General features: G+C 44.1%; 1 protein-coding gene across 1 annotated transcript in view; it reads right to left on the minus strand.

Moving 5' to 3' along the window:
* The window catches only part of LOC118382694 (homeobox protein aristaless-like 4), a 61,510-nt gene that overhangs the window by 20,754 nt on the left and 18,502 nt on the right, over positions 1 to 22,254 (minus strand). The gene's annotated exons all lie outside the window — the stretch shown is intronic.

Here is a 22,254-nt window from a genome sequence, read left to right on the forward strand (position 1 = left end):
CTACCATAACATAACAATACCACTGTCTACCATAACATAACAACACCCTGTCTGCCATAACAACACCCCTGTCTATCATATAACAACACCCCTGTCTATCATAACAACACCCCTGTCTACCATAAAAACACTCCTGGGTCGCCATAAAATAACAACACCCCTGTCTACCATAACAACACCCCTGTCTGCCATAACAACACCCATGTCTGCCATAACAACACTCCTGTCTACCATAACAACACCCCTGTCTACCATAACAACACCACTGTCTGCCATAACAACACCCCTGTCTACCATAACAACACCCCTGTCTACCATAACAACACCCTGTCTACCATAATAACACTCCTGTCTACCATAACAACACCCCTGTCTACCATAACAACACCCCTGTCTGCCATAACAACACCCCTGTCTACGATAACATAACAACACCCTGTCTACCATAACAACACCCATATCTACCATAACATAACAACACCCCTGTCTACCATAACATAACAACCTCCTATCTACCATAACATAACAACACTCATGTCTACCATAACATAACAACACTCCTGTCTACCATAACAACACACCTGTCTACCATAACATAACAACACCACTGTCTACCATAACATAACAACACCCCTGTCTACCATAACAACACCCTGTCTATCATAACAACACCCCTGTCTATCATAACAACACCACTGTCTACCATAACAAACATCCCTGTCTACTATAACAACACCCCTGTCTGCCATAACATAACAACACCCCTGTCTACCATAACATAACAACACCCCTGTCTACCATAACATAACAACACCCTGTCTACCACAACAACACCCCTGTCTACCATAACAACACCCCTGTCTACCATAAAAACACTCCTGTCTGCCATAAAATAACAACATCCCTGTCTACCATAATAAACCCCTGTCTACCATAACAACACCCTGTCTACTTATAACAACACTCTTGTCTACTATAACAACACTCCTGTCTACCATAACAACACCCTGTCTACCATAACATAACAACACCTATATCTACCATAACATAACAACACCCCTGTCTACCATAACAACACCCCTGTCTCACTATAACAACACCCGTGTCTACCATAACAACACTCCTGTCTGCCATAACAACACCCCTGTCTACCATAACAACACCCCTGTCTACCATAACAACACCCCTGTCTGCCATAACATATGTCTACCATAACAACACCCCTGTCTACCATAACATACACCCTGTCTACCATAACAACACTCCTGTCTACCATAATAAATAACACCCCTGTCTACCATAACAACACTCCTGTCTGCCATAACAACACCCCTGTCTACCATAACAACACTACTGTCTACCATAACCTAACAACACCCCTGTCTACCATAACATAACAACACCCCTGTCTACCATAACATAACAACACCCTGTCTACCACAATAAATACCCCTGTCTACCATAACATATAACAACACTCCTATCCTACTATAACATAACAACACTCATGTCTACCATAACATAACAACACTCCTGTCTACCATAACAACACCCCTGTCTACCATAACATAACAACACCCCTGTCTACCATAACAACACCCCTGTCTACAATAACAACACCCCTGTCTATATCATAACAACACCCCTGTCTACCATAAAAACACTCCTGTCTGCCATAAAATAAGAACATCCCTGTCTACCATAACAACACCCCTGTCTACCATAACAACACCCCTGTCTACCATAACAAATACCCCTGTCTATCATAACAACACCCCTGTCTACCATAAAAACACTCCTGTCTGCCATAAAATAACAACATCCCTGTCTACCATAACAACACCCCCTGTCTACCATAACAACACACCTGTCTACCATAACAACACTCGTGTCTACCATAACAACACTCCTGTCTACCATAACAACACCCTGTCTACCATAACAACACCCCTGTCTGCCATAACAACACCCCTGTCTACCATAACAACACCCATGTCTACCATAACAACACCCATGTCTGCCATAACAACACCCCTGTCTACCATAACAACACTACTGTCTTCCATAACATAACAACACCCCTGTCTACCATAACAACACCCCTGTCTACCACAACATAACAACACTCCTGTCTACCATAACAACACCCTGTCTACCATAACATAACCACACCCCTGTCTACCATAACATAACAACACTCCTTTCTACCATAAACATAACAACACTCATGTCTACCATAACATAACAACACTCCTGTCTACCATAACAACACCTGTCTACCATAACATAACAACACCACTGTCTACCATAACATAACAACACCCTGTCTACCATAACAACACCCCCTGTCTACCATAACAACACCCCTGTCTATCATAACAACACCCCTGTCTACCATAACAACACACCTGTCTACCATAACAACACCCCTGTCTACCATAACAATACCCATGTCTGCCATAACACTCCTGTCTACCATAACAACACCCCTGTCTACCATAACAACACCCCTGTCTGCCATAACAACACCCCTGTCTACCATAACAACACCCCTGTCTACCATAACAACACTCCTGTCTACCATAACAACACCCCTGTCTGCCATAACAACACCCTTGTCTACCATAACAACACTCCTGTCTACCATAACATAACAACACCCTGTCTACCATAACATAACAACACCCCTGTCTACTATAACATAACAACACTCCTATCTACTATAACATAACAACACTCATGTCTACTATAACATAACAACACTCCTGTCTACCATAACAACACCCCCTGTCTACCATAACATAACAACACCACTGTCTACCATAACTAACAACACCCCTGTCTACTATAACAACACCCTGTCTATCATAACAACACCCCTGTCTACCATAACAACACCCTGTCTGCCATAACAACACTCCTGTCTACCATAACAACACCCCTGTCTACCATAACATAACAACTCCCTGTCTACCATAACATAACAACACCCCTGTCTACCATAACATAACAACACCCATATCTACCATAACATAACAACACCCCTGTCTACCATAACAACACCCTGTCTATCATAACAACACTCCTGTCTATCATAACAACACTCCCTGTCTACCATAACAACACCCTGTCTACTATAACATAACAACACCCATATCTACCATAACATAACAACACCCCTGTCTGCTATAACATAACAACACCCTGTCTACCATAACAACACCCCTGTCTACTATAACATAACAACACCTTATCTACCATAACATAACAACACCCATATCTACTATAACATAACAACACCACTGTCTACCATAACATAACAACTCTCCTGTCTACCATAACATAACAACACCCCCTGTCTACTATAACATAACAACACCCCTGTCTACTATAACAACACCCCTGTCTACCATAACAACACCCCTGTCTACCATAACAACACCCTGTCTACCATAACAACACCCCTGTCTACCATAACAACACCCCTGTCTACCATAACAACACCCGTGTCTACCATAACAACACTCCTGTCTACCATAACAAACCCCTGTCTACTATAACAACACCCTGTCTGCTATAACAACACCCCTGTCTACCATAACAACACTCCTGTCTACTATAACATAACAACACCCCTGTCTACTATAACATAACAACACCCCTGTCTACCATAACATAACAACACTCCTTTATACCATAACATAAAACACTCATGTCTACCATAACATAACAACACTCCTGTCTACCATAACAACACCCTGTCTACCATAACATAACAACACCACTGTCTACCATAACATAACAACACCCTGTCTACCATAACAAACACCCCTGTCTACTATAACAACACCCCTGTCTATCATAACAACACCCCTGTCTACCATAACAACACACTGTCTACCATAACAACACCCCTGTCTACCATAACAATACCCATGTCTGCCATAACAACACTCCTGTCTACCATAACAAACACCCTGTCTACCATAACAACACCCTGTCTGCCATAACAACAATACCTGTCTACCATAACAACACCCCTGTCTACCAGAAACAACACTCCTGTCTACCATAACAACACCCCTGTCTGCCAAAACAACACCCTTGTCTACCATAACAACACTCCTGTCTACCATAACATAACAACACCCTGTCTACCATAACATAACAACACCCCTGTCTACCATAACATAACAACACTCCTATCTACCATAACATAACAACACTCATGTCTACCATAACATAACAACACTCCTGTCTACCATAACAACCCCTGTCTACCATAACATAACAACACCACTGTCTACCATAACATAACAACACCCTGTCTACCATAACAACACCCCTGTCTACCATAACAAAACCCCTGTCTACCATAACAACACCCTGTCTACCATAACAACACCCCTGTCTACCATAACATAACAACACTCCTGTCTACCATAACATAACAACACCCCTGTCTAATAACAACACCCCTGTCTACCATAACAAACTAACCATAACAACACCCCTGTCTGCCATAACAAACACCCTGTCTACCATAAAAACACTCCTGTCTACTATAACATAACAACACTCCTGTCTACTATAACAACACCCCTGTCTACCATAACAACACCTATGTCTACCATAACATAACAACACCCCTGTCTACCATAACATAACAACACCTACATCTACCATATATATAACAACACCCCTGTCTACCATAACAACACCCCTGTCTACCATAACATAACAACACCCTGTCTACTATAACAACACCCCTGTCTACCATAACATAACAACACCCATATCTACCATAACCTAACAACACCCCTGTCTACCATAACAACACCCTTGTCTACCATAACAACACCCCTGTCTACCATAACATAACACACCCCTGTCTACCATAACATAACAACACTCCTGTCTACCATAACAACACCCCTGTCTACTATAACATAACAACACCGCTGTCTACCATAACATAACAACACTCCTGTCTATCATAACAACAACCCTGTCTACCATAACAACTCCCCTGTCTACCATAACAACACCCCTGTCTACCATAACATAACAACACCCATGTCTACCATAACATAACAACACCCTGTCTACCATAACAACACCCCTGTCTACCATAACATAACAATACCACTGTCTACCATAACATAACAACACCCCTGTCTACCATAACAACACCCCTGTCTACCATAACAACACCCCTGTCTATCATAACAACACCCCTGTCTACCATAACAACACCCCTGTCTGCCATAACAACACTCCTGTCTACTATAACAACACCCTGTCTACTATAACATAACAACACCCCTGTCTACCATAACATAACAACACTCCTGTCTACCATAACAACACCCATGTCTACCATAACAACACCCCTGTCTATCATAACAACACCCCTGTCTACCATAAAAACACTCCTGTCTACTATAAAATAACAACACCCCTGTCTACCATAACAACACCCTGTCTACCATAACAAACACCCATGTCTACCATAACAACACTCCTGTCTACTATAACAACACCCTGTCTACCATAACAACACCACTGTCTGCCATAACAACACCCTGTCTACCATAACATAACAAATACTACATCTACCATAATATAACAACACCTGTCTACCATAACAAATACCCCTGTCTACCATAACATAACAACACCCCTGTCTACCATAACAACACCCTGTCTGCCTATAACATAACAACACCCTATCTACTATAACCTAACAACACCTGTCTACTATAACAACACCCTTGTCTACCATAACAACCCTTGTCTACCATAACATAACAACACCCCTGTCTACCATAACATAACAACACTCCTGTCTACCATAACAACACCCCTGTCTACTATAACATAACAACACCGCTGTCTACTATAACATAACAACACTCCTGTCTATCATAACAACAACCCTGTCTACCATAACAACTCCCTGTCTACCATAACAACACCCCTGTCTACTATAACATAACAAATACCCATGTCTGCCATAACATAACAACACCCCTGTCTACTATAACAACACCCCTGTCTACCATAACATAACAATACCACTGTCTACCATAACATAACAACACCCCTGTCTACCATAACAACACCCCTGTCTACCATAACAACACCCCTGTCTATCATAACAACACCCTGTCTACCATAACAACACCCCTGTCTGCGCATAACAACAACTCCTGTCTACCATAACAACACCCCTGTCTACCATAACATAACAACACCCCTGTCTACCATAACATAACAACACTCCTGTCTACCATAACAACACCCATGTCTACCATAACAACACCCCTGTCTATCATAACAACACCCCTGTCTACCATAAAAACACTCCTGTCTGCCATAAAATAACAACACCCCTGTCTACCATAACAACACCCCTGTCTACCATAACAACACCCATGTCTACCATAACAACACTCCTGTCTACCATAACAACACCCCTGTCTACCATAACAACACCACTGTCTGCCATAACAACACCCCTGTCTACCATAACATAACGACACCCCTGTCTACCATAACATAACAACACTCCTGTCTACCATAACAACACCCCTGTCTACCATAACATAACAACACCGCTGTCTACCATAACATAACAACACTCCTGTCTATCATAACAACAACCCTGTCTACCATAACAACACCCCTGTCTGCCATAACAACACTCCTGTCTACCATAACAACACCCCTGTCTACCATAACATAACAACACCCCTGTCTACCATAACATAACAATACCACTGTCTACCATAACATAACAACACCCCTGTCTACCATAACAACACCCCTGTCTATCATAACAACACCCCTGTCTATCATAACAACACCCCTGTCTACCATAAAAACACTCCTGTCTGCCATAAAATAACAACACCCCTGTCTACCATAACAACACCCCTGTCTACCATAACAACACCCATGTCTACCATAACAACACTCCTGTCTACCATAACAACACCCCTGTCTACCATAACAACACCACTGTCTGCCATAACAACACCCCTGTCTACCATAACAACACCCCTGTCTACCATAACAACACCCCTGTCTACCATAATAACACTCCTGTCTACCATAACAACACCCCTGTCTACCATAACAACACCCCTGTCTGCCATAACAACACCCCTGTCTACGATAACATAACAACACCCCTGTCTACCATAACAACACCCATATCTACCATAACATAACAACACCCCTGTCTACCATAACATAACAACACTCCTATCTACCATAACATAACAACACTCATGTCTACCATAACATAACAACACTCCTGTCTACCATAACAACACACCTGTCTACCATAACATAACAACACCACTGTCTACCATAACATAACAACACCCCTGTCTACCATAACAACACCCCTGTCTATCATAACAACACCCCTGTCTATCATAACAACACCACTGTCTACCATAACAACATCCCTGTCTACCATAACAACACCCCTGTCTACCATAACATAACAACACCCCTGTCTACCATAACATAACAACACCCCTGTCTACCATAACATAACAACACCCCTGTCTACCACAACAACACCCCTGTCTACCATAACAACACCCCTGTCTACCATAAAAACACTCCTGTCTGCCATAAAATAACAACATCCCTGTCTACCATAACAACACCCCTGTCTACCATAACAACACCCCTGTCTACCATAACAACACTCGTGTCTACCATAACAACACTCCTGTCTACCATAACAACACCCCTGTCTACCATAACATAACAACACCCATATCTACCATAACATAACAACACCCCTGTCTACCATAACAACACCCCTGTCTACCATAACAACACCCGTGTCTACCATAACAACACTCCTGTCTACCATAACAACACCCCTGTCTACCATAACAACACCCCTGTCTACCATAACAACACCCCTGTCTGCCATAACAACACCCCTGTCTACCATAACAACACCCCTGTCTACCATAACAACACCCCTGTCTACCATAACAACACTCCTGTCTACCATAACAACACCCCTGTCTACCATAACAACACTCCTGTCTGCCATAACAACACCCCTGTCTACCATAACAACACTACTGTCTACCATAACCTAACAACACCCCTGTCTACCATAACATAACAACACCCCTGTCTACCATAACATAACAACACCCCTGTCTACCACAACAACACCCCTGTCTACCATAACATAACAACACTCCTATCCTACCATAACATAACAACACTCATGTCTACCATAACATAACAACACTCCTGTCTACCATAACAACACCCCTGTCTACCATAACATAACAACACCCCTGTCTACCATAACAACACCCCTGTCTACAATAACAACACCCCTGTCTATATCATAACAACACCCCTGTCTACCATAAAAACACTCCTGTCTGCCATAAAATAAGAACATCCCTGTCTACCATAACAACACCCCTGTCTACCATAACAACACCCCTGTCTACCATAACAACACCCCTGTCTATCATAACAACACCCCTGTCTACCATAAAAACACTCCTGTCTGCCATAAAATAACAACATCCCTGTCTACCATAACAACACCCCTGTCTACCATAACAACACACCTGTCTACCATAACAACACTCGTGTCTACCATAACAACACTCCTGTCTACCATAACAACACCCCTGTCTACCATAACAACACCCCTGTCTGCCATAACAACACCCCTGTCTACCATAACAACACCCATGTCTACCATAACAACACCCATGTCTGCCATAACAACACCCCTGTCTACCATAACAACACTACTGTCTTCCATAACATAACAACACCCCTGTCTACCATAACAACACCCCTGTCTACCACAACATAACAACACTCCTGTCTACCATAACAACACCCCTGTCTACCATAACATAACCACACCCCTGTCTACCATAACATAACAACACTCCTTTCTACCATAACATAACAACACTCATGTCTACCATAACATAACAACACTCCTGTCTACCATAACAACACCCCTGTCTACCATAACATAACAACACCACTGTCTACCATAACATAACAACACCCCTGTCTACCATAACAACACCCCTGTCTACCATAACAACACCCCTGTCTATCATAACAACACCCCTGTCTACCATAACAACACACCTGTCTACCATAACAACACCCCTGTCTACCATAACAACACCCATGTCTGCCATAACAACACTCCTGTCTACCATAACAACACCCCTGTCTACCATAACAACACCCCTGTCTGCCATAACAACACCCCTGTCTACCATAACAACACCCCTGTCTACCATAACAACACTCCTGTCTACCATAACAACACCCCTGTCTGCCATAACAACACCCTTGTCTACCATAACAACACTCCTGTCTACCATAAAATGACAACACCCCTGTCTACCATAACATAACAACACCCCTGTCTACCATAACATAACAACACTCCTATCTACCATAACATAACAACACTCATGTCTACCATAACATAACAACACTCCTGTCTACCATAACAACACCCCTGTCTACCATAACATAACAACACCACTGTCTACCATAACTAACAACACCCCTGTCTACCATAACAACACCCCTGTCTATCATAACAACACCCCTGTCTACCATAACAACACCCCTGTCTGCCATAACAACACTCCTGTCTACCATAACAACACCCCTGTCTACCATAACATAACAACTCCCCTGTCTACCATAACATAACAACACCCCTGTCTACCATAACATAACAACACCCATATCTACCATAACATAACAACACCCCTGTCTACCATAACAACACCCCTGTCTATCATAACAACACTCCTGTCTATCATAACAACACCCCTGTCTACCATAACAACACCCCTGTCTACCATAACATAACAACACCCATATCTACCATAACATAACAACACCCCTGTCTGCCATAACATAACAACACCCCTGTCTACCATAACAACACCCCTGTCTACCATAACATAACAACACCCATATCTACCATAACATAACAACACCCATATCTACCATAACATAACAACACCACTGTCTACCATAACATAACAACTCTCCTGTCTACCATAACATAACAACACCCCTGTCTACCATAACATAACAACACCCCTGTCTACCATAACAACACCCCTGTCTACCATAACAACACCCCTGTCTACCATAACAACACTCCTGTCTACCATAACAACACCCCTGTCTACCATAACAACACCCCTGTCTACCATAACAACACCCGTGTCTACCATAACAACACTCCTGTCTACCATAACAACACCCCTGTCTACCATAACAACACCCCTGTCTGCCATAACAACACCCCTGTCTACCATAACAACACTCCTGTCTACCATAACATAACAACACCCCTGTCTACCATAACATAACAACACCCCTGTCTACCATAACATAACAACACTCCTTTCTACCATAACATAACAACACTCATGTCTACCATAACATAACAACACTCCTGTCTACCATAACAACACCCCTGTCTACCATAACATAACAACACCACTGTCTACCATAACATAACAACACCCCTGTCTACCATAACAACACCCCTGTCTACCATAACAACACCCCTGTCTATCATAACAACACCCCTGTCTACCATAACAACACACCTGTCTACCATAACAACACCCCTGTCTACCATAACAATACCCATGTCTGCCATAACAACACTCCTGTCTACCATAACAACACCCCTGTCTACCATAACAACACCCCTGTCTGCCATAACAACACCCCTGTCTACCATAACAACACCCCTGTCTACCAGAACAACACTCCTGTCTACCATAACAACACCCCTGTCTGCCAAAACAACACCCTTGTCTACCATAACAACACTCCTGTCTACCATAACATAACAACACCCCTGTCTACCATAACATAACAACACCCCTGTCTACCATAACATAACAACACTCCTATCTACCATAACATAACAACACTCATGTCTACCATAACATAACAACACTCCTGTCTACCATAACAACCCCCCTGTCTACCATAACATAACAACACCACTGTCTACCATAACTAACAACACCCCTGTCTACCATAACAACACTCGTGTCTACCATAACAACACCCCTGTCTACTATAACAACACCCCTGTCTGCCATAACAACACTCCTGTCTACCATAACAACACCCCTGTCTACCATAACATAACAACTCCCCTGTCTACCATAACATAACAACACCCCTGTCTACCATAACATAACAACACCCATATCTACCATAACATAACAACACCCCTGTCTACCATAACAACACCCCTGTCTATCATAACAACACTCCTGTCTATCATAACAACACCCCTGTCTACCATAACAACACCCCTGTCTACCATAACATAACAACACCCATATCTACCATAACATAACAACACCCCTGTCTGCCATAACATAACAACACCCCTGTCTACCATAACAACACCCCTGTCTACCATAACATAACAACACCCATATCTACCATAACATAACAACACCACTGTCTACCATAACAACACCCCTGTCTATCATAACAACACCCCTGTCTACCATAACAACACCCCTGTCTGCCATAACAACACTCCTGTCTACCATAACAACACCACTGTCTACCATAACATAACAACTCCCCTGTCTACCATAACATAACAACACCCCTGTCTACCATAACATAACAACACCCCTGTCTACCATAACAACACCCCTGTCTACCATAACAACACCCCTGTCTACCATAACAACACTCCTGTCTACCATAACAACACCCCTGTCTACCATAACAACACCCCTGTCTACCATAACAACACCAGTGTCTACCATAACAACACTCCCGTCTACCATAACAACACCCCTGTCTACCATAACAACACCCCTGTCTGCCATAACAACACCCCTGTCTACCATAACAACACTCCTGTCTACCATAACATAACAACACCCCTGTCTACCATAACATAACAACACCCCTGTCTACCATAACATAACAAAACCCCTGTCTAACATAACAACACCCCTGTTTATCATAACAACACCCCTGTCTATCACAACAACACCCCTGTCTACCATAACATAACAACACCCCAGTCTACTATAACATAACAACACTCATGTCTACCATAACAACACCCCTGTCTACCATAACATAACAACACTCCTGTCTACCATAACAACACCCCTGTCTATCATAACAACACCCCTGTCTACCATAACAACACCCCTGTCTAACATAACAACACCCCTGTTTATCCTAACAACACCCCTGTCTACCATAACATAACAACACCCCTGTCTACCATAACATAACAACACTCCTGTATACCATAACAACACCCCTGTCTACCATAACATAACAACACTCCTGTCTACCATAACAACACCCCTGTCTACCATAACAACACCCCTGTCTACCATAACAACAACCCTGTCTATCATAACAACACTCCTGTCTGACATAACATAACAACACTCCTGTCTACCATAACATAACAACACTCCTGTCTACCATAACAACACCCCTGTCTACCATAACATAACAACACCACTGTCTACCATAACATAACAACACCCCTGTCTACCATAACAACATCCCTGTCTGCCATACCAGCAACTCCTGTCTACCATAACATAACAACACCCCTGTCTACCATAACATAACAACACCCCTGTCTACCATAACAACTCCCCTGTCTATCATAACAACACCCCTGTCTACCATAAAAACACTCCTGTCTGCCATAAAATAACAACACCCCTGTCTACCATAACAACACCCCTGTCTACCATAACAACACCCATGTCTACCATAACAACACCCCTGTCTACCATAACATAACAACACCCCTGTCTACCATAACATAACAACACTCCTGTCTACCATAACAACACCCCTGTCTACCATAACAACACCCCTGTCTACCATAACAACACCCCTGTCTATCATAACAACACCCCTGTCTACCATAACATAACAACACCCCTGTCTACCATAACATAACAACACCCCTGTCTACCATAACAACACCCCTGTCTACCATAACAACACCCCTGTCTATCATAACAACACCCCTGTCTACCATAACAACACCCCTGTCTATCATAACAACATCCCTGTCTAACATAACTTAACAACACCCCTGTCTACCATAACATAACAACACTCCTGTCTACCATAACATAACAACACTCCTGTCTACCATAACAACACCCCTGTCTACCATAACATAACAACACTCCTGTCTACCATAACATAACAACACCCCTGTCTACCATAACAACACCCCTGTCTACCATAACAACAACCCTGTCTAACATAACTTAACAACACCCCTGTCTACCATAACATAACAACACTCCTGTCTACCATAACATAACAACACTCCTGTCTACCATAACAACACCCCTGTCTACCATAACATAACAACACCCCTGTCTACCATAACATAACAACACTCCTGTCTACCATAACATAACAACACCCCTGTCTACCATAACATAACAACACTCCTGTCTACCATAACAACACCCCTGTCTACCATAACAACACCCCTGTCTACCATAACAACACTCCTGTCTACCATAACAACACCCCTGTCTACCATAACATAACAACACCCCTGTCTACCATAACATAACAACACTCCTGTCTACCATAACATAACAACACCCCTGTCTACTATAACATAACAACACTCCTGTCTACCATAACAACACCCCTGTCTACCATAACATAACAACACTCCTGTCTACCATAACAACACCCATGTCTACCATAACAACACCCCTGTCTCCCATAACAACACCCCTGTCTACCATAACAACACCCCTGTCTACCATAACAACACCCCTGTCTACCATAACAACACTCCTGTCTACCATAACAACACCCCTGTCTACCATAACATAACAACACCCCTGTCTACCATAACATAACAACACCCCTGTCTACCATAACAACACCCCTGTCTATCATAACAACACCCCTGTCTACCATAAAAACACTCCTGTCTGCCATAACAACACCCCTGTCTCCCATAACAACACCCCTGTCTAACAACACCCCTGTCTATCATAACAACACCCCTGTCTACCATAACAACACCCCTGTCTACCATAACAACACCCATGTCTAACATAACAACACCCCTGTTTATCATAACAACACCCCTGTCTATCACAACAACACCCCTGTCTACCATAACATAACAACACCCCTGTCTACTATAACATAACAACACTCCTGTCTACCATAACAACACCCCTGTCTACCATAACATAACAACACTCCTGTCTACCATAACAACACCCCTGTCTACCATAACAACACCCCTGTCTCCCATAACAACACCCCTGTCTATCATAACAACACCCCTGTCTACCATAACAACACCCCTGTCTACCATAACAACACCCCTGTCTACCATAACAACACCCCTGTCTATCATAACAACACCCCTGTCTACCATAACAACTCCCCTGTCTACCATAACAACACCCCTGTCTACCATAACAACACTCCTGTCTACCATAACAACACCCCTGTCTACCATAACATAACAACACCCCTGTCTAACATAACAACACCCCTGTTTATCATAACAACACCCCTGTCTATCACAACAACACCCCTGTCTACCATAACAACACCCCTGTCTACCATAACATAACACCACTCCTGTCTACCATAACAACACCCCTGTCTACCATAACATAACAACACCACTGTCTACCATAACAACACCCCTGTTTATCATAACAACACCCCTGTCTATCACAACAACACCCCTGTCTACCATAACAACACCCCTGTCTACCATAACAACACCCCTGTCTACCATAACAACACCCCTGTTTATCATAACAACACCCCTGTCTATCACAACAACACCCCTGTCTACCATAACAACACCCCTGTCTACCATAACATAACACCACTCCTGTCTACCATAACAACACCCCTGTCTACCATAACATAACAACACCCCTGTCTACCATAACAACACCCCTGTCTACCATAACATAACACCACTCCTGTCTAACATAACAACACCCATATCTACCATAACATAACAACACCCCTGTCTACCATAACAACACCCCTGTCTACCATAACATAACACCACTCCTGTCTACCATAACAACACCCCTGTCTACCATAACATAACAACACCACTGTCTACCATAACATAACAACACCCCTGTCTACCATAACAACTCCCCTGTCTACCATAACAACACCCCTGTCTATCATAACAACATCCCTGTCTACCATAACAACACCCCTGTCTGCCATAACAACACTCCTGTCTACCATAACAACACCCCTGTCTACCATAACATAACAACACCCCTGTCTACCATAACAACACCCCTGTCTACCATAACAACACCCCTGTCTATCATAACAACACCCCTGTCTACCATAAAAACACTCCTGTCTGCCATAAAATAACAACACCCCTGTCTACCATAACAACATCCCTGTCTACCATAACAACACCCCTGTCTACCATAACAACACCCATGTCTACCATAACAACACTCCTGTCTACCATAACAACACCCCTGTATACCATAACAACACCCCTGTCTGCCATAACAACACCCCTGTCTGCCATAACAACACCCCTGTCTACCATAACAACAGCCCTGTCTGCCATAACAACACCCCTGTCTACCATAACAACACTCCTGTCTACCATAACAACACCCCTGTCTACCATAACATAACAACACCCCTGTCTAACATAACAACACCAATGTTTATCATAACAACACCCCTGTCTATCACAACAACACCCCTGTCTACCATAACAACACCCCTGTCTACCATAACATAACACCACTCCTGTCTACCATAACAACACCCCTGTCTACCATAACATAACAACACCACTGTCTACCATAACAACACCCCTGTTTATCATAACAACACCCCTGTCTATCACAACAACACCCCTGTCTACCATAACAACACCCCTGTCTACCATAACAACACCCCTGTCTACCATAACAACACCCCTGTTTATCATAACAACACCCCTGTCTATCACAACAACACCCTGTCTACCATAACAACACCCCTGTCTACCATAACAACACCCCTGTCTACCATAACATAACAACACCCCTGTCTACCATAACAACACCCCTGTCTACCATAACATAACACCACTCCTGTCTAACATAACAACACCCCTGTCTACCATAACATAACAACACCACTGTCTACCATAACATAACAACACCCCTGTCTACCATAACAACTCCCCTGTCTACCATAACAACACCCCTGTCTATCATAACAACATCCCTGTCTGCCATAACAACACTCCTGTCTACCATAACAACACCCCTGTCTACCATAACATAACAACACCCCTGTCTACCATAACAACACCCCTGTCTACCATAACAACACCCCTGTCTATCATAACAACACCCCTGTCTACCATAAAAACACTCCTGTCTGCCATAAAATAACAACACCCCTGTCTACCATAACAACACCCCTGTCTACCATAACAACACCCCTGTCTACCATAACAACACCCATGTCTACCATAACAACACCCCTGTCTACCATAACAACACCCCTGTCTACCATAACAACACCCCTGTCTACCATAACAACACCCCTGTCTACCATAACATAACACCACTCCTGTCTAACATAACAACACCCCTGTCTACCATAACATAACAACACCACTGTCTACCATAACATAACAACACCCCTGTCTACCATAACAACTCCCTGTCTACCATAACAACACCCTGTCTATCATAACAACATCCCTGTCTACCATAACAACACCCCTGTCTGCCATAACAACACTCCTGTCTACCATAACAACACCCCTGTCTACCATAACATAACAACACCCCTGTCTACCATAACAACACCCCTGTCTACCATAACAACACCCCTGTCTATCATAACAACACCCCTGTCTACCATAAAAACACTCCTGTCTGCCATAAAATAACAACACCCCTGTCTACCATAACAACACCCCTGTCTACCATAACAACACCCCTGTCTACCATAACAACACCCATGTCTACCATAACAACACTCCTGTCTACCATAACAACACCCCTGTCTACCATAACAACACCCCTGTCTGCCATAACAACACCCCTGTCTACCATAACAACACCCCTGTCTACCATAACAACACTCCTGTCTACCATAACATAACAACACTCCTGTCTACCATAACAATACCCCTGTCTGCCATAACAACACCTCTGTCTACCATAACATAACAACACCCCTGTCTACCATAGCAACACCCCTGTCTACCATAACAACACCCCTGTCTACCATAACAACACTCCTGTCTACCATAACATAACAACACCCCTGTCTACCATAACAAAACCCCTGTATACCATAACATAACAACACCCCTGTCTACCATAACATAACAACACCCCTGTCTACCATAACAACATCCCTGTCTATCATAACAACACTCCTGTCTACCATAACAACACCCCTGTCTATCATAACATAACAACACCCCTGTCTACCATAACAACACTCCTGTCTACCATAACAACACCCCTGTCTACCATAACATAACAACACCCCTGTCTATCATAACATAACAACACCCCTGTCTATCATAACATAACAACACCCCTGTCTATCATAACATAACAACACTCCTGTCTACCATAACAACACCCCTGTCTACCATAACATAACAACACCCCTGTCTACCATAACATAACAACACTCCTGTCTACCATAACAACACCCCTGTCTACCATAACAACACCCCTGTCTACCATAACATAACAACACTCCTGTCTACCATAACATAACAACACCCCTGTCTACCATAACAACACTCCTGTCTACCATAACATAACAACACTCCTGTCTACCATAACAATACCCCTGTCTGCCATAACAACACTCCTGTCTACCATAACATAACAACACCCCTGTCTACCATAACAACACTCCTGTCTACCATAACATAACAACACCCCTGTCTACCATAACAACACCCCTGTCTATCATAACAACACCCCTGTCTACCATAACAACACCCCTGTCTACCATAACAACACCCCTGTCTACCATAACAACACTCCTGTCTACCATAACAACACCCCTGTCTACCAGAACATAACAACACCCCTAAAAGCCCGCCTCTATCAAGTAAACCCTTCTTCAGAGCTCCACCTGTTGGGAGTTCATGACCTCATGTAATAACTGAAGCGGGTCAACCCGTCTATTGGTGGCTAAATCCCAAATCGTCAGCTTGCACCTCGACCCTCCATTTGAGCTAGTTCCTCTGTCTTTTGTGTGGAGTGAATTTTGTCTCATTAGTATCAAAACTTCTGAAGTTGAGAACTCAATTCTTGATATTGCCAGACAAAAATAATGATGTTGAAAACAAAACATAAACCCAAAAGTATTGATAGCAAATATATATATATATATATTTCAAGGAAATAATTTTGAAATAAGCGAACATTTCAGTTAATTTTCTAAGATAATAATAAATAATTCAATCGCGATCACCTCATTTAACGGCATGGTTTTATTTTGTGGGGGGCAGTTTCTGCATCATCTAACCTCTGAACCCCACCTGCATGGATTCCGTGCTTCTACACCTGCATTGCTTGCTGTTTGGGGTTTTAGGCTGGGTTTCTGTACAGCACTTTGAGATATCAGCTGATGTACGAAGGGCTATATAAATACATTTGATTTGATTTGATTTAATTCTCTCTACTTCCTGATGTGCTTTTACATAGTACGGGGGAAAGCTCCCCTCATCCACCACATGGAACCCACTTGGGTGATGCACACCAAACATTTTGTGCCCAAAACACTCACCACACATCGGCTAGCATGATGATGAGGTGGCCATGATCTCTGCCACAATTATTGGTGAGTGGGATGATGAGGTGACCGTGATCTCTGCCACAATCATTGGTGAGTGGGATGATGAGGTGACCATGATCTCTGCCACAATCATTGGTGAGTGGGATGATGAGGTGACCATGATCTCTGCCACAATCATTGGTGAGTGGGATGATGAGGTGACCATGATCTCTGCCACAATTATTGGTGAGTGGGATGATGAGGTGGCCATGATCTCTGCCACAATCATTGGTGAGTGGGATGATGAGGTGACCATGATCTCTGCCACAATCATTGGTGAGTGGGATGATGAGGTGGCCATGATCTCTACCACAATTATTGGTGAGTGGGATGATGAGGTGGCCGTGATCTCTGCCACAATTATTGGTGAGTGGGATGATGAGGTGGCCATGATCTCTGTCACAATTATTGGTGAGTGGGATGATGAGGTGGCCGTGATCTCTGCCACAATTATTGGTGAGTGGGATGATGAGGTGGCCATGATCTCTGCCACAATTATTGGTGAGTGGGATGATGAGGTGGCCATGATCTCTGCCACAATTATTGGTGAGTGGGATGATGAGGTGGCCGTGATCTCTGCCACAATTATTGGTGAGTGGGATGATGAGGTGGCCATGATCTCTGCCACAATTATTGGTGAGTGGGATGATGAGGTGGCCATGATCTCTGCCACAATTATTGGTGAGTGGGATGATGAGGTGGCCATGATCTCTGCCACAATTATTGGTGAGTGGGATGATGAGGTGGCCATGATCTCTGCCACAATCATTGGTGAGTGGGATGATGAGGTGGCCGTGATCTCTGCCACAATCATTGGTGAGTGGGATGATGAGGTGGCCGTGATCTCTGCCACAATTATTGGTGAGTGGGATGATGAGGTGGCCATGATCTCTACCACAATCATTGGTGAGTGGGATGATGAGGTGACCATGATCTCTGCCACAATCATTGGTGAGTGGGATGATGAGGTGGCCGTGATCTCTGCCACAATCATTGGTGAGTGGGATGATGAGGTGGCCATGATCTCTGCCACAATCATTGGTGAGTGGGATGATGAGGTGGCCGTGATCTCTGCCACAATCATTGGTGAGTGGGATGATGAGGTGGCCATGATCTCTACCACAATCATTGGTGAGTGGGATGATGAGGTGGCCGTGATCTCTGCCACAATTATTGGTGAGTGGGATGATGAGGTGGCCATGATCTCTGCCACAATCATTGGTGAGTGGGATGATGAGGTGGCCATGATCTCTGCCACAATCATTGGTGAGTGGGATGATGAGGTGGCCGTGATCTCTGCCACAATCATTGGTGAGTGGGATGATGAGGTGGCCGTGATCTCTGCCACAATCATTGGTGAGTGGGATGATGAGGTGGCCGTGATCTCTGCCACAATCATTGGTGAGTGGGATGATGAGGTGACCATGATCTCTGCCACAATCATTGGTGAGTGGGATGATGAGGTGGCCGTGATCTCTGCCACAATCATTGGTGAGTGGGATGATGAGGTGGCCATGATCTCTACCACAATCATTGGTGAGTGGGATGATGAGGTGACCGTGATCTCTGCCACAATTATTGGTGAGTGGGATGATGAGGTGGCCGTGATCTCTGCCACAATCATTGGTGAGTGGGATGATGAGGTGGCCGTGATCTCTGCCACAATCATTGGTGAGTGGGATGATGAGGTGGCCGTGATCTCTCCCACAATTATTGGTGAGTGGGATGATGAGGTGGCCATATCTCTGCCACAATCATTGGTGAGTGGGATGATGAGGTGACCATGATCTCTGCCACAATTATTGGTGAGTGGGATAATGAGGTGGCCATGATCTCTGCCACAATCATTGGTGAGTGGGATGATGAGGTGGCCATGATCTCTGCCACAATCATTGGTGTGTGGGATGATGAGGTGGCCATGATCTCTGCCACAATTATTAGTGAGTGGGATGATGAGGTGGCCATGATCTCTACCACAATCATTGGTGAGTGGGATGATGAGGTGGCCATGATCTCTACCACAATCATTGGTGAGTGGGATGATGAGGTGGCCATGATCTCTACCACAATCATTGGTGAGTGGGATGATGAGGTCGCCGTGATCTCTGCCACAATCATTGGTGAGTGGGATGATGAGGTGACCATGATGGTCATTTAGCCAGAAAACGGAGGTTAAACACCCCTTAGTCGTATATTACTTTAGAAGAATGAGGACATCCATTTAACACCCCAGAGATGGCAACCTACACGGGGGGGTAACATCACCTCCCTGCCACACTGGGATTTCAACTTTAAGAACAGAGGGGAGAACAACCCCAACGGACACTCCGTCACCACTTCCAGCACCATCTGGTTTCCCATCCAGGACTGGCTCTGCTTAGCTTCGGAGGCAAACCATCAGTGGGATGCAGGGTGCTGCTGGAATCAATGTGTCAGAACTTGAAACGTCAGCTAAAGAAACGTCCAGGGTAACATAACCAGAGATAGGGACAGAGACAGTAAAAGAGGGAGTTTGCACTTGATCGCTATCGTGTTGTCACGCCCTGACCTTAGAGAGACGTTTTATTTCTCTATTTGGTTAGGTCAGGGTGTGATTTGGGGTGGGCATTCTATGTTTTCTATTTCTTTGTTTTTGGCCGACTGTGGTTCCCAATCAGAGGCGGCTGTCTATCGTTGTCTCTGATTGGGAATCATACTTAGGCAGCCTTTTTCCCATCATATGTTAGTGGGTAATTGTTTATTTTCTGTGTGTGTTTGTGTGCGCCACGGTTGTGTCACGGTCGGTTTCTGTTTACCTGTTTTTTTTGTGAAGGTTTCACTTTATTAAAGATGTGGAACTACAAGCACGTTGCACCTTGGCTCATCTATGACAGGGAGTTTGAAGACAGTGAACGTGACAGAACCACAACCACAAAAGACCCAGCAGTTTGCGCCAACCTGGAGGACGAGCTGGACCGGGAGGAGATATTGGCAGGGGACAAGACCCGGTCATGGAAGCCCGAGAGGCAGCTCCCCAAATTTTTTGGGGGGTGGCACACGGGGAGATTGGCGGAGTCAGGGTTTAGACATGAGCCAACTCCCAATGCTTACTGTGGAGAGCATGTGACCGGTCAGGCACCGTGTTATGCTGCGATGTGCACTGTGTCTCCAGTGAGCATTCACAGGCCGGTGCTCTCTGTGCCAGCGCCTCGCATTTGCCGGGCGAAAGTAAGCATCCAGCCAGGACGCATTGTGCCAGCTCCACGCTTGAGACCTCCGGTGTGCCTCCACGGCCCAGTGTATCCGGTGCCTGCTCCACGCACC

The sequence above is a fragment of the Oncorhynchus keta genome, chromosome 17 (assembly GCF_023373465.1).
Source record: "Oncorhynchus keta strain PuntledgeMale-10-30-2019 chromosome 17, Oket_V2, whole genome shotgun sequence".
Taxonomy (NCBI): domain Eukaryota; kingdom Metazoa; phylum Chordata; class Actinopteri; order Salmoniformes; family Salmonidae; genus Oncorhynchus; species Oncorhynchus keta.